This window comes from Mesitornis unicolor, unplaced genomic scaffold (assembly GCF_000695765.1).
Source record: "Mesitornis unicolor isolate BGI_N332 unplaced genomic scaffold, ASM69576v1 scaffold2805, whole genome shotgun sequence".
NCBI lineage: Eukaryota > Metazoa > Chordata > Aves > Mesitornithiformes > Mesitornithidae > Mesitornis > Mesitornis unicolor.
Genome location: NW_010187331.1, coordinates 48862 through 64471, shown reverse-complemented (window position 1 = coordinate 64471; position 15610 = coordinate 48862).

Below are 15610 nucleotides of genomic sequence, written 5' to 3'. Positions count from 1 at the left end.
CCATGGGAACACTGTAAAAAATTCTAAAATATCTCCATCAGTATCACTCCTTACGTTCAACCTGGTTGTCTATGGTATCTGTCTCTCCTCTTGCAGCCCAGCATCAGACAGGGCACACACAGAGCCAGCAGGCACACCAAAAGAGTCCATTATTTATTTAGGGGTCTTTTGTATCCGGTGTCCATCAGTTATTTGGAAAGATATGTTCCTGGGCCAGGCTCCAGCCTTGTCTTGTCTCCCTCTTCAAAAATGAGGACAACTTCCATTGATTTCTGTGGATGTCATGGGGACTAACTCGGGAACAGAGTAAGAGAGAGCAGTAGTGAAATGTCTAGCTGTATTCTTTGAAATGTGTAAATCTGTATAGAAGTTGTCAACTGGATAGTTTCTGCCAGAAACTGGTATTTATTCACAGAGCAACTGCAGCAGAAACAATGCAGAGTCTGAATACATATTTTTCTGGCTGGGTTTCATGTGTTTTACGCTGTCTTCTTCTCATACTGGTTGACATTTATACTCTGAATGGTTTTCTGCTCCTTCCCATGGTTTCCAGGCTGTCCACCTGGGTCTCCTTTGACCCCCTAGCTATTCTTCCAATCTTTCTTGGCATCCCTCAGAGCCTTATTTTGGTCCTGTCCTGGTTTACTGGGACAGAATTTCAGAGTCAGTTTTCTGCTGAGGAAAACTGTGATTTCATAAGGACCACAACACTCTATCTCATGGGAACAAAGTGATAAAACTTGGTTATAGGTTTCAGCTACTCCTGGTATGAAGGTTGACGTAGTGCTCAAGGCCTTCAGTGGTCTTGAGATAAACAGATGCAGAGGCTGGGGGGAATGGAGACCTGGGGGAATCGATCCCCAACTGATCCCAGGCTGACCAATTAATACTATTCATACCATAAATGTCACATTCACTATAAATTGGGGAGTTTATTGGGGACTGCCTTCTCTTCCTCTCCCTCCTGCTCCCTCTTCCATAGCTGACATCTGGAGAGGGACTTGTTTACTAGGACACCCCTGAGGCCTACTCCAACTCTGAGTAAAACTCTGTGTATTTTGTATTATAACTATTATTATTATTTTATTAAATACATTTCTATTTCAACCCTCAAATTTCCTTTCCTTTTCCTGACCTTCCTGGGTAGGGAGGAGGCATTGTGTGACAGAGCAACTCTATAAACCACGACAGGTCCCCACTGTTTTGTGGGCAACTTAGGGACATTGGTGTAATGCCCAATGCTCTTCTAAGGCAGTGACCCTAAAATATACAGAGGGGAAGTCTTCAGTGTAGTCTGGGTAGCACACAAACTTCTTAAACTCAAGGTTTACCACACAGAATAAATACCCTTTTTTCCAGGCCCCCATTCCCTAGCATGAATCACATCCTAGGGACCACCATAATTCCCCTCTCTCCTACTTCTCTCAAATTTGTGCTCTGACAAAAATCTAGCTTTTTTTCTCTAGAAAAAATTGTTACTTCAAAATCTGCTCAGGACCCCATGGCAGACCCCTGTCTGTCGCAGCAGAGCCAGACCCTGCCCCGCAGTCCCAGGAGACCCCCAGGATGCTGCCAGCCCTTGCTGCTCCAGACAGACCCCTTTAAAGGCTATGGTCTCTAAGCAGTGTCAAGTGGCTGTCCTTTCCAAACCAGATGTCTTCGGTTGCAACCCACTCAGTGCTCTCAGTCCTTTCCTTCTTTTTTAATCTTAGCCTTTGGGAAAAGGAGTTGCATTTTATGTGGTTTCTACAGAGCACTTAGCTTAAATGGGAAATGTAAAATTTGTTCTAGCTCTGAATGCTTAAAGAATAAGAGAGAGATGACTTTCCTCATTCCTTCTGGTACAGAGATGGGCATTTAACGCATCCTAGTTTCACTTCACTTTCAGATGTAAGTCCAGAGAAATGGAAATCTCAGCTGAATCGTGTAATGTTTTGTGCTCTTTAGAGCATGTTTTTGTAAGGTGGCTGATAATGCTGTAAGAACCTCCATTGAATTCGTATGATTGTCCAATGTTTTTGTATGGCTACAAGGGTGAAGGATGGAGGTGTACCAGTGGGATTCACATGAAACACCTACACTGTACAGTATAACCACAAGCTCATGTCCTATCCTAAGTGCCAGCTATCCACTTTGTATGGAAGTTCACCATCTTTCTCAATGGTAGAAAAGTGACTTTCAAGAAATACTGGAGAAGACTCATACCCACACTAGTTCTGAGTGCGCATTTACCAAGTGTAGATGTGCCAAGACTCCACTGATTTGCTAGGTTGCCCCATTTCACAGAATCACAGAATCACAGAACGTTAGGGATTGGAAGGGACCTCAAAAGATCATCCAGTCCAATCCCCCTGCCAGAGCAGGATCACCCAGCTGAGGTTACACAGGAAGGCGTCCAGGCGGGTTTTGAATGTCTGCAGAGAAGGAGACTCCACAACCTCTCTGGGCAGCCTGTTCCAGTGCTCTGTCACCCTCACTGAGAAGAAGTTTCTTCTCAAATTTAAGTGGAAATTTGTGCATTGCCTCCACTTGTGATACCTGCTGTGGGGCTGAAAGGATGGCCTGGGCCTTTCCCATAAGAACAGGTGGGTTTTATGGTCAGCCTGAGCACAAAGCTGGCTCAGGTTGTTTAAGTGTCTTGTATCCTAAGAGACACAGGCAGCAACCTGGATATAATAACCCTGAAGTCCATTTGAAGGTAATTCTCATTCTACAGCCAGCCCTGTTTCTCACAGCTGCTGCCCTACAGGTGATTTGTCTTCAACAGTTCATCTAAATCTATATTTACCCAGCAAGAAAATGACTATGGATCACCATTTCAGCATGCTGGACATCCTTCTGTTATCAACATGTTATTCTGCTGAGTAAGTAATGATGAACCCAGCATTCAGATAACCCTGATAGTTTTTGTTGAGATATTACATAAATATTAATAAATGTAGTTACATTTTAGTGAAGAAAACCTAATTTTAGCTCCTTTTTACTACTCGTAACCACATGCCAGACTATAGCATTTGAATGCATGTACAACATGGTATATATTTATTAGTTTTCTTGCCTGCAGCATTTGCAGTATTTTCTTGGCCACTTTGCTATGAGATACAAATTTCTAGCCAAGCAATATTTTCTTCTTCTGAATGTCAGAGAGAATCTTAAATTATTACTGCTCTAGAACATGTGGCAATTACAGGCATTTCTACATCTGGCTCCTATCCAGTTCAATATCCTTGCTTTAAGAGAACACCCACAAAGAAAAAAACCTGCTAAAGCTGCAATTTCTCCACCTGGGTCGCAAAAGAGAAAGATGTGGTCAATAATGGACGATGCCGGTCAATTCATTCTTTTCTTTAGCTTTTTTACTGCTTTGTAATAGCTGGTTGAATAAATTTTTAGGATTAATTCACTAGACGACATTGGTAAACACTGGAGGCTCTCTCTCTCTCACCTGACTGATGTGTTTCATCAAGGCCACCTCAGTGTTTTCTTTTTTCCACACCATCTGTATAAAATGCAGCAGAAAATAACTCTCCCAGGCAATTCTGAGAGTAAATGCCAAGATTAGATAATGACTGAAATGCCCAGCAAGTTTTTTAAAGGAAATATGGACTGGACTAAATGGAAAATTTAAGTGTGTGCATGATCAAGGTTTTAATTTTAGGACTCTCCTCCTCAAACAGAATCCAGGTCGTAGAATTAATTAGTCACCTATGCTTCCTACGTAGAACATAGGGAGGGGTAGGCGTCCTTTAACACCTACACCCCAAAAATGGGGAACCAACAGGAAATGGCAGGTACAGGTACATGTAATAAAGTCCTCACCTAGAGCCCAAGTACCTGACTCAGGACTTCAGGAAGTTTCCTCCCTGCCTCTGGGATCCAGAAGATGGAGTCCACCCCAGAGATCAGGTCTTTGCACCTCACCTTTGAAGGAATAATGAGGGCACAACCTTTTCAAATTGACAGTAATGAGGATAGGTACAGGTAATGGTACCACCACACCTATTTTGCAGATAATAACAAAGCAAATTGCACATACGTCCAGCATATAAGATCAAGCTTCGTATTTCTTCTTCTACCTGTTGGGAACGACTGAGGTCCTGCAGTTCCAGGTGCACTCCTGGCCACCCCACCTGCACAGAGCGATGCAAGGTTCATCAGGTCAGGAGAGCACACCATAAGGAGCATGACTTAAACATGAGAATTTGGAACTAAACCCCAAAGGGATGGATCTGGTTTCTGATCAGGCTGGGGAACAGCTCTTCATCCATCCATCCATCCACCCACTCACCCACCCACCCATCCATCCACCTACTCATACACCCACCCACCCACCCATCCACCCATCCATCCATCCATCATCCCAGCTCAGTTCATGATCGCTCTCCTGGCTCTTGTGGCTGGATTTGTTTTTAGGAGTTTTTACAGATGCAGTAAGAGGACTCTTGTGTTGCAAGGTGAATTAAAACTCTGCAGAATGCACAGTGTTAATCAAATACGCCATTAAGAATTCAGCATATTGAAAAGATGGGATCACAATGGAGAAGTTACCAAAATGCCTTTATTTAATTAGAAGACATTGACATGTGCATAGCTAATTCTACCAAAGATGCAGAGAGTGCAGAAAAGCCTGAAAGGTTATTTACAGCAGTTGAATAACAGACAACATAATGCAAGAATGTAAAGCTTATTAATATTTGAGGGAATGAAGTGTTCTGATATTTTTGCAGCAAAGTTCTTTTTAAACAAAGTGTCTGTCTTGTAGGTAATGTTAGAGTGCTTGAAAACAAAAATTTAAAAATGCCTTTTCTTTAATATCTCAGCAGTAAAACTAAAGATAGAAGCTGACTTTGGGCGTTTTAACAACCTGCATACTACACAAAGATGGGAAAGACCAATAATTCATTAATCTATGCGTACGTCCATCTGGCATTATCAATATTAAACAGTACTAGTGCGCGGTTAGGACTAATTCATTCTGTAACGGGTGAGAATGTGAGCATTGCTGATTGTAAAACTCCACCTGTTGGACAGAAAAGTCAGTTCACTGATGGCAGTGCCACAGAGTTTATTTGCGCCCTTTCCACACTGGAAAGATTTCTTAATTTAGGTCATTTCTTTCAAATGGAGCTCTGCTATTCCTGGGATGGTTTATGCCAGTTCAGTAAGAGACATACACTATGCTGATAAAAGCCCATTTATCTGCTGTAACTGTATATATATATATATATATACATGTGTACATATATATACTAGGACTTTTCCCATATAAAAATGTCACAAGAAATCCCACACACTGTCATTATTATGCTAGGAAAGGCTTCTCCGATATAGACCTGAACTCATCCTAAAAAAATAAGTTTCCCATAGGCGGCATTAAACAGGATTCCGGAGGAGGCTTAAAGACACAGATAGCTTGAAAATAGGAAAGTTCCTGAAAAAAAAATAAAATTGAAATTTCACAGAACCAGAGGACACTGTGTGTCAAATTTGAGCTGCATTACCTTGAAAATTGTGCTCAGTGCCCTGGAGTGTTCTTCCCAATTCCATCAAAGCATCTGCAATACCCTAAGAAATGTCCTAGAGGTACAGGAGGAAGCCTGAGCGGCAGCGCGTGTAGAAAAGGGATTTTATTATCTCACCTGTATTTATATGCTGGCTGTGGAAAGCAGCTTTGCTGCGCTCCAGGACTGCTAACAAGTTCAGCTTGAAGGCTGTAAATAAGCGTATTTACAAAGTAACCATGCGAGAGAGTGATTGAGCGACGCAAGAAGTTGTCCGTCCTTGGAGAAGATCAAAACTTGACAGGTCTTCACCAACCTGAGTTTAGCTCTGCTCTGGGCAGGGGGTGGGCTCCCGAAATCCCTGCAAAGCTCAACTGGATTATGAGCCTCTGATAGACTTGCAGTAAATTCAGTATGCCACTACACAGGATGTTTGTGCTCTTCAGTCCAGTACTTTCATTTTAGATTTGGTTCCAGAGAGCTTGCATCTAATGTGATTATTCAAGTTCTTTAAACACATCTATATATTCTTAAGAAACCCAACCTAACTATCTGTCTGTAATGCTCTTTACAGTATAGCACTGAACAAAGTGCTGCTTGTACTGACCTGTGCTTTTCAGACAAGTTTACAAGGGCTCGTCAGCCACAATAGCAGCCAAATGTCCATGATCACCTTCTTAAAACTTTCGCAGGAGGTTTTATCATTATTTTTTTAATTTATGTTGGCTTTACAAAAAAGATCTTCCCTCAAAAAAAAAAGAGAGTTGGCCGCACGTTATAAATGTTACAGATTTCTCAGTCCATAATTTATGAGGATGTAAGTTCTGGCAATTGACTGTGAAGTCCTTAGTTGCAGGAAAGCACATGAGGGCACTGTCTCAGCTGTAAGCAAAGGTGAGGAATCCTGAGGAATATTACAATAATTTTTATTGTTAAGAATGCATTCTTTAAAAAGTTAACCAAAAGAGATCCAGAATGTATAGCTTCTTTGGATGACAAGGCTTTTCAGGTTTGTTGTACAAGAAGCCCACTGGTGGTAAAAAACCCCAAGTAACAATAAAATGGGACCAACAATGGGTGTCTTGGGTGGTCCAACTATAGGACCCACAAAAATAAATGAGAAAGCAGCAAAACAAGTTCTGTGACATTTGCAAGAGTGAGTGACTAATTTACACATGACAACAGGAAATCTCTAATCACGTCTGATGAGATACACTTCAGAGCGTTGCATCAGGAACATGGGAGACAGAGCAGCTTATGCTGCTGGATAATCAACATGGATTTATTTATAGGCACGTTACATTCCTTCTGAAGTGAGCTGCAGCAAAACATTTGCCGATCTTTTATAAAGCCAACCATTAAAAAATAAATGATAAACACTTTCCTCCTCAGCCTTTTTTTTTTGTCACTTTGTTTCTTAAGAAAAGTTCTTCATGTAGTTTTACAGAAGAAATATCCACCAGATATCACTGTGGGATACTTTTCTTTTCTGAATTCATGCTCTTAAAGTATCTGAGCACTTGATTCTTCACATTCCTGCAGCACAAATACCTACTTACAGTTATACAAACGAGATTAAAAGTAACTATCAAATGGCTTGTTCCTGATAGTGAAAGTCTTTTTCACATTAATTTTCAAGGGCAGGATGGTGGGGAATGAGGCCCAGAAGCTCTGAGTGTGAAAAAGCTCGGGTACTGAGGTGTTCATATGTTCCAGCAATGGAAATTGCTAGTTCTAATTGCTGCTGCTGGGTCTAAGTCCTCTGAAATGTGTTCTGGTATTACAGAATCACAGAATATTAGGAGTTGGAAGGGACCTCGAAAGCTCCCCCAGACCAACCCCTGCCAGAGCAGGATCACCCAGAGGAGGTCACACAGGAACACGGCCAGGGCTTTTGAATGTCTGCAGAGAAGGAGACTCCACAACCTCTCTGGGCAGCCTGGGCCATGCTCTGGCACCCTCACAGCAAAGAAGTTTGTCCTCATGTTCACATTGAACCTCCTATGCTCCAGCTTGCTCCCATTGTGGACAACACAGAGCAGAGCCTGGCTCCTTCCTCCTGACACTCGCCCTTTACAAATTGATCCCCATGAATGAGGTCACCCCTCAGTCTCCTCTGCTCCAAGCTCAAGAGCCCCAGCTCCCTCAGCCGCTCCTCAGCAGGAGATGCTCCACTCCCTCCATCATCTTTGTGGCTCTGCACTGGTATTAGTTCTGGTATTATTATCAGTCTTTCTTTTTTGAATTTTCAGTCTTGCGTGTATTTTAAATATTAAAAGATAAGAGCAGCGGTATCAGATCAGACCCAAGGTCTGTCTGGCACAGCACACTTTCTCTGGTCCAGGTATTAACAGTGGATGCCTGGGATCTGTGTAGGAACAGAATGGGAACACAGGAACTCTTCTTCCAAGTATTTTCTCAACCTGCAGTGATCTGTGCCCTGGGGACTTTGTAAGTTGGAGGTGGTACCTGGTGGACTTTTACTTCATGTGTCTCTTTTTGATCCCATACAATTCTTAGCATTCACAATAGTGCATGTTAAAAATGGTATAAAAGAATCCCACCCCTTGCCTATATGTTATATGGGGAGATGGTGTCTGTCACTTGGTTTGAATTTTCTTCTGGCTTCAGTCAATACCCTTGCTCCTTGATCTGCAAGAGAAACACAATTGATCTTTATTCACTTTTCCCACACTGCTTAGTCTTCATTAGATCTATTTTTTTTTCAGGGTTGAAAAATCCTCATCAATGTAATTGTTTTTCTTACTGAAACCAGTCCAAACACTTGATCATCCCTGCTGACCATGGTTTATACAGAAGCAGGTTGATGGTTTCTGCTTTGTTCACTATTATCATAGAATCCCAGAATGGTTTGGGTTGGAAGGGACCTTAAAGCCCACCCAGTCCAACCCCTGCCATGGGCAGGGACACCTCCACCAGCCCAGGCTGCTCCAAGCTCCGTCCAACTTAGCCTTGGGCACTGCCAGGGAGGGGGCATCCACAACTATTGCTTTTTGCCTGCTCCTGATAAACTGAGGTGTTTTCATAACTCTATTACAGCTGACAGATATCCTTCTAGAACAGTAGAAGCCACCATAAATTTAAGACTGCTTTTTCATTTCCAATTATTTCCTCTTTATTTATATAGAATTTCACCTGCTGCTTCATCAAACGCTTACTACATATTTTGAGACGTCCCCACAATTTATACCCTCAGCTTTCATTCTTATTGCTCAGGTACCTTCCTCCTATCCGCAGCTGTGTCGCGGTTTAGGGCTGGGCTGGCTACTAAATTCTGGACAGACGCTCTCTGTTAACCCCTCGCCCCTCCCCAGAAGGGAAGAGAAAAGAGAATAAGGGAGAGAGACTTTGTGGGTTGGAAAATAAACTAACAGATTTAATGAAACAATAATACTGATACTACAAGATAATATTGTAAATAGGAAAATAATGAAATATATACAAATATGTACAAATATATATATAAAACCAATGTAAAATCCTCCCCCCACCCTTCCCCCAATGACGAATACATCACCAGAGGCTCTGTGGAGCCAGGCACTGGAAAAGTCCCAGACCAAACTCAGCAGCAGTGGGAGCTGATGCAGGACACACAAATCAGGATCAGCGGCAGATGAACGAGCAGGATTCTGCTCAGGCCTCGGCCTCTGCAGGATCGAAACGGACGGAACGGTCCGAGATGGAAGGGCTCCAAGATGGAAAAAAGGTGAAAAGGGAAGGGGACCCTTGTGATCTCTTGGTTTTTATACCGAGTATGACGTGTGTGGGATGCAATACCTCATTGGTCAGTTTTCGTTCCGCTTCCTCCCGTAGGCGCAGACACAGCACCCATGATGAGACAACTGACCTTGAGCATATCTTCTAGCAGCGCTGTTTGGGAAAACATGCTGCCAGTTTTCAGCAAGTTCAGTCACTTAAAAGAGACTGAGCTGAAAAGTGAAATCACTAAATAGAAAATTAGTTCTGTTTAGCTCAAACCAGGACAAGCTGTTACCTCCCCATTATTCCCACTCCTTCCATATCACAATTATGAATATTTTGAGCCATGCAGGCCTTTGCACAGATGTCTGTGGGACTTTGACTTCATCTACCTTCTGCTTTGAAAATGATCATTAACTCTACCCCTTGTTTTCTGCTCTGGTGTTGTCATTCTGGCAGCACGCTGCTCAGAAGCATGTGGTCAGTTGCGGTTTTAATGGTGGGTTTACTGAGAGAAAAGGGAAGGAATAAAGTCAACAATTTTTGGTTGTCTTGGTTTTCTCTGAATGAACCTCTGACCACAACATTTTTTGCAACCCAGTAGCTGTACTGCGTTCAACGGGAATGTAGGCCTTGTTACAAATAATTAAAACCTTACAAACTGTTGGAATTCTACTTCACAGTATTTTATTATTGTGTTATTCTCACGTGTTTATGTCCTTTATGTTTCTCAGAACAGAGAAAATAACAAGTTTTAATTTTTGGCACATTTTTTTGATCGTGAATGTAACTTGCAGATTAAAATATATGTTATTAATTCTGTACAGAGGCCTGTACATGACAGCTTCCTGTGGTCCTAGAATCTGCCCTAATACTATAATTCATTGAAACCCAGCCCTCATTCTAAAACAAAACTATCAACAAAACTATAAATCTAAGTCTCCCCATTCCAGCGATGCTCAGACAGTATCTGAGTAAGTGTGAACCCACCCAGTGATGCCCTAAGTCTGCAAAAAGCCTGATATTACTTTGAGGAGAGATTAGGAAAAAAAAGATGCTACATAAACCTCATGGTCTTTAGCAATATGAAATCTGTTTTATTTTTCCATCTGCCACTGAAATCAGAATCTGTGCCACAGAAATTGCTCTTTCGTTAGAAATGAGTATTTCTTTCCTGCCCTGCCCTGTCAGGACCTCTCATCCTCTGCTATGTCCCATTTGTTTTTTTCTTACAAGAAGCATTGAGCTGAGCAGAGGGAATCCTGCCCAAAATAACCATGCACTAATTTTATTTTCATGAGTATTTCCACCTATGAACCAGTGTTGTGGTGCATGTGTGCTTGTGTAAGAGAGGGAAAAGCCAATCCCATTACAATCAACTGATGTTTTGTTACTGGTATCAGCAAGGGCATAATTTCTCTCAATATTTCATGACAGTAAAATAAATAACTTGTGCTTCAGCATTTAGAGATAAATATCACTGGAACTAATTTCCATCGGGTCAACAATTACAAAAAGTTCTGTTTAAGAATTGAAATTTGTGTTCAGGTAATACAATTTTGGCTCCAAAATAATCTGAATGTATTTAGAGGTACATTATAATTTCTCAGCTATATCGAAACATGAAAGAACATCTTTTTTATCCTTTAGTTATGTGCGACTGAGCTGGGATAATAATTAGGCAATGTGCAGTGATAGAAAGAGAGAATATAAAACAGTATCATGAAGACACTGCAACTGGAAATACTTCCAAATTTGGAGGATATTTATCTTTAGATGCAATTGTGAATTTTGGACCCAGCTCTTAGTAATCCTATTTGTTAGAATAAATGAGAAATTCTTCACTACCTTTTATGCTTACCAAATATCTAACACAAACATTCAAAGTCTGTCTCTGATCTGATATCAGTTGTTGAGAATCAGTAAAATCAATGCGATCGGTAGATGGACACAGATGTAAATGAGATCAGAATCCTAAATTCTGCCAAAACACAACTGTGTCCATTGCAATATTAGCATAGTTCTGCTTGAAGTCTTTCTGACTTTTCTGTTGATTTTCTTGGCCATTCCACTAGAAAATAAATTCTCCTGTATTTGAGGTAATTGGAATCGCTGGCTGTAGCACTTGGACTGTAACACGATCACTGTCTGGCACCCCTGGAGACAAAGGACCAAGCTTCTGACCTAGAAAGAAATGAAAATAGGTGAGATCCCACAGTCTACTTTCTTCCAAACATAATGGGAACTGAAAGCCTCAATTATAATGGCAAGAGAACATAGAGCTATGGTGCAAGTTTGTCTGGCCCCATGTATGGACCCTTATGAGGATTCATTGAGGGAGCTGGATCTCTTTAGTTTGGAGAAGAGGAGACTGAAGGGTGACCTCGTTCATGGTTATCGATTTGTAAAGGGCGAGTGTCAGGAGGAAGGAGCCAAGCTCTGCTCTGCGATGTCCAATGCCAGGACAAGGGGCAATGGGAGCAAGCTGGAGCATAGGAGGTTCAACCTGAACATGAGGAGAAACTTCTTTCCTGTGAGGGTGGCAGAGCATGGCCCAGGCTGCCCAGAGAGGTTGTGGAGTCTCCTTCTCTGGAGACATTCAAAACCCCTGGCCGTGTTCCTGTGTGACCTCCTCTGGGTGATCCTGCTCTGGCAGGGGTTGGACTGGGTGATCTTTCAAGTGCCCTTCCAACTCCTGATGTTCTGTGACTGTTTTTCTGTGTGATCTCGGCTTGTGCTCCAAGAATACCCCGAAGGGATTTGTTGAATTTTGGGGACTACACTGGGTCAAGCTGGGTGTTCACAAAGTGGCTGCAGTGCCATTCCTGTGAGGTTCACCTGGGATGGTGACTGTGCTGAGGAAATGAGAATCTGGTCCCACGCATACATGGGTTTCTTTGAGCCACCTCTCCCAGAAAGAAGCTGTTTCATCTTTATAAAAAATGGCATCCGACAGCTTGGAAAGAAAAGCTGTTTTTCTTCCTGTGCCAAAATTCATCAAATTTTGCACAGAATATTACATTTTTATGATGAAGGTAAGAATTTATTGGATGATAAATTGTTTGTTAAATTCCAATGATGTGTTAGAGCCTGACAAGGATTATAGTTTTCCTGTTGATTCAATTACCTTACACTCGTGGATGCTGGTTTAACTATTTGTTGCTGGTTGAATTTAAAGGCCCTTAAGACAGTGCAGGTTTTGCCCCTGATGTCAGTGAGATCAGTCACAGGCACAAGTTGCCTTTACTCTTAGAGTGATTAATAAAGAGCAGATAGATCTTTCCCAGATGCCATCACTCACATCCCATGCAGTTAATCCTGGATTATCAGAGCCAAACACAACGTAACAAACTCATACAAGTGAAGTGGGTGGTATGTGTTTATCCTAGAGTCTGCTAAAACACAGAGAGCAGTGACCCATGTGCTATAGGGAGTACAGATATATATTTAGAATAAAGAAGACTGAAATATATAAAGCAGAATTTTGTTATTGTAAACTGAATGGGGAACGTGGCCTTAAGAAGCTGAAGTTAAATGAAAAGACTGAAGAACTGAATTTAAACAAGACCACATGAGCCTGGAGAAGAGAAGGCTCTGGGGGGATCTTATTGTGGCCTTCCAGTTCCTGAAGGGGTCCTACAGGAAAGCTGGGGAGGGACTTTTCACAAGGGCAGGGAGCAACAGAATGAGGGGAATGGTTTTAAACTGGAAGAGGGGAGATTTACACTGGATATGAGGAAGAAATTCTTGACTGTGAGGTGGTGAGACCCTGGCCCAGGTTGCCCAGGGAAGCTGTGGGTGCCCCCTCCCTGGCAGTGTTCAAGGCCAGGTTGGATGGGGCTTGGAGCAGCCTGGGCTGGTGGAGGTGTCTCTGCCCATGGCAGGGGTTGGACTGGGGGGGCTTTAAGGTCCCTTCCAAGGGGGGTGGAACTATCAGGAGGTGGGTGGTTGTAGGTCAGAGAGGTTCTCCTCCCCCTCTACTGTGCCCTGGTGAGACCGCATCTGGAATATTTTGTCCAGTTCTGGGCCCCTCAGTTCAAGAAGGACAGGAACTGCTGGAGAGAGTCCAGCGTAGGGCTACAAAGATGATGGAGGGAGTGGAGCATCTCCCTTATGTGCAAAGGCTGAGGGAGCTGGGTCTCTTTAGTTTGCAGAAGAGGAGACTGAGGGGAGACCTCATTCATGTTTATAAATATTTAAAGGGTGAGTGTCACGAGGATGGAGCCAGGCTCTTCTCGGTGACAAACAATGATAAGACAAGGGGTAACGGACACAAACTGGAACACAGGAGGTTCCACTTGAATTGGAGAAGAAACTTCTTCTCAGTGAGGGTGCCAGAGCACTGGACCAGGCTGCCCAGAGAGGTTGTGGAGTCTCCTTCTCTGGAGACATTCAAAACCCGCCTGGACGCCTTCCTGTGTAACCTCATCTGGGTGTTCCTGCTCCGGCAGGGGGATTGGACTGGATGAGCTTTTGAGGTCCCTTCCAATCCCTAACATTCTGTGATTCTGTGATTCTGTGATTCTGTGATTCTGTGATTCTGTGATTCCAATCCAAACCATTCTGTGATTCTATGACTTTCATTCCTCCAGTTTCCCAAGCTTGTTCTTGAGCCCTCAGGGCCTGCATGTTTGCTGCAAATATTTGTCAGAGGAAGAACAAACTTGCTTGGTTCCTCATAAAAATCCTTCTTGAAAGCACAGGCCAGGGACACTGAGCTCCTTCGAGCCCAGTCAAACAATAAATGTCAGAAGATGGCTTAATTTAACCATCCTAAATTGCCATGAGCCCGAGCCTGAACTGAGGAACCTTCTTCTCTGGCTCTTTCTGAGTCAAACGTTGGTTTCTGTGGTTTGTGTTGGACTGCACCTTCTGAAAGTCAAACTGCAGCCATCTCACTGCAACCTTTTTCATCAGAGAGAGCAAGCTTTATATCTGCAAGAGAAGATTTATTTGCTATTTCCCTCATACTCAGCCGCAGTCTCACCAGACAGCTGTGTGAATACATGTTCTTCAAGCTACAGGAACTTGCAATCAGATATTTGAGGAGAGAAATGTGCAGTCAGATGCATAAGTGGACTTTAAAAAGCTAGTGAGGTGATGAAATTCCTAGATAGCTTGACTTCAGTAGGTATTATTTGAACACAGTCACCATACCTTAGATAAAGAACAGAGATATTCTGGAGAATCATGTTCTATGTTGGTTGATTAATCTGCTTTCAGTGGTCTAGCAGTTAGTGCTGAGATGATGAATCCCCAAGCAAGTTGCTAACAGCAATCCCTGTGCACTGAGATTTTCTGAAAAAAACTCTCTATTACTGCAATTAATAAAAAGAAAAATGCAAAGTGACCTAGAGATACATTAAAATACTCAGATCATCTAAATGTGAACACCAGTTGGATGGGGACTGTCTCTGTGACCCTCGGCAATATATATCTAGCTGCTCCATCTATCTCAGCTCACATTTGGATGAAATGGGAATAATATTGACTATGAAATCAGCTACCACTAGTTTGTCTGCTAACATTTGTCTTTCTCTTTGAAGATAAAGTGATGATTACTACTAGAACATATTGGGAATTTCATCATAGATTGTTGAGTTTTGTTTCAAGATGAAGACATCAAAATACACACAGGACACTCAGAGCCGATTAGGGCATTTTAAAGAGTTTTTTCTTTGCCTACAAATAGAATAGTAAATGGGTTTTCCAAACCTTATTTACATAGTGTCTTCCATGGCTTTTTTCAGTAAGTATGTCTTTTGAAGATCCTGGATTGTGAAAATTCTCCAGGCATAAAATAAGTTCCACCCATGAGAATTGCTGCACTAAAATGCAAAAGGAAACAGATTATAAATTGCTCAGAAATAGAGTCTGTCCTCCAAATTTCTCTGAACAAGGCTCCCCCTCTTTGGAGGGCATAATGTGTGTGTCAATAATCCCAGACACAAGCATCTTCACGTAATGTGCCAAAAACTATTTGCTAATTTACACCAAGACGGGAACCCTTAGTTCCACATCTAACTATTGGGATGGCTTTTGCTTCCTTCATGCTGCCAGAAATATATTGGCAATACTAAACAGTCTCAAAGGCAAACTTAATGTCGTAAGTTAAATATATGACAGAAGAGATGGTTTGGCACCTGGCTCTTTTCCATTCACTCGTTTCTTTCCATGCCCCATGATCCTTTTTCCTTCCTTACGGCTTCAGGTGGCTTCCATGTCCCACTCTCCCTCCTCCTCCTTTCAGACTCCTCTTGTGCCCTACAGATATCACTGCATGACATAATGGTAATATTTGCACGATGGATAAGTGACTCAGGTGGATGGTGACTTGGATAAACTTACTGTGAAATCCATTAATATTTCTCCAATTTTTAGTTTTCTTG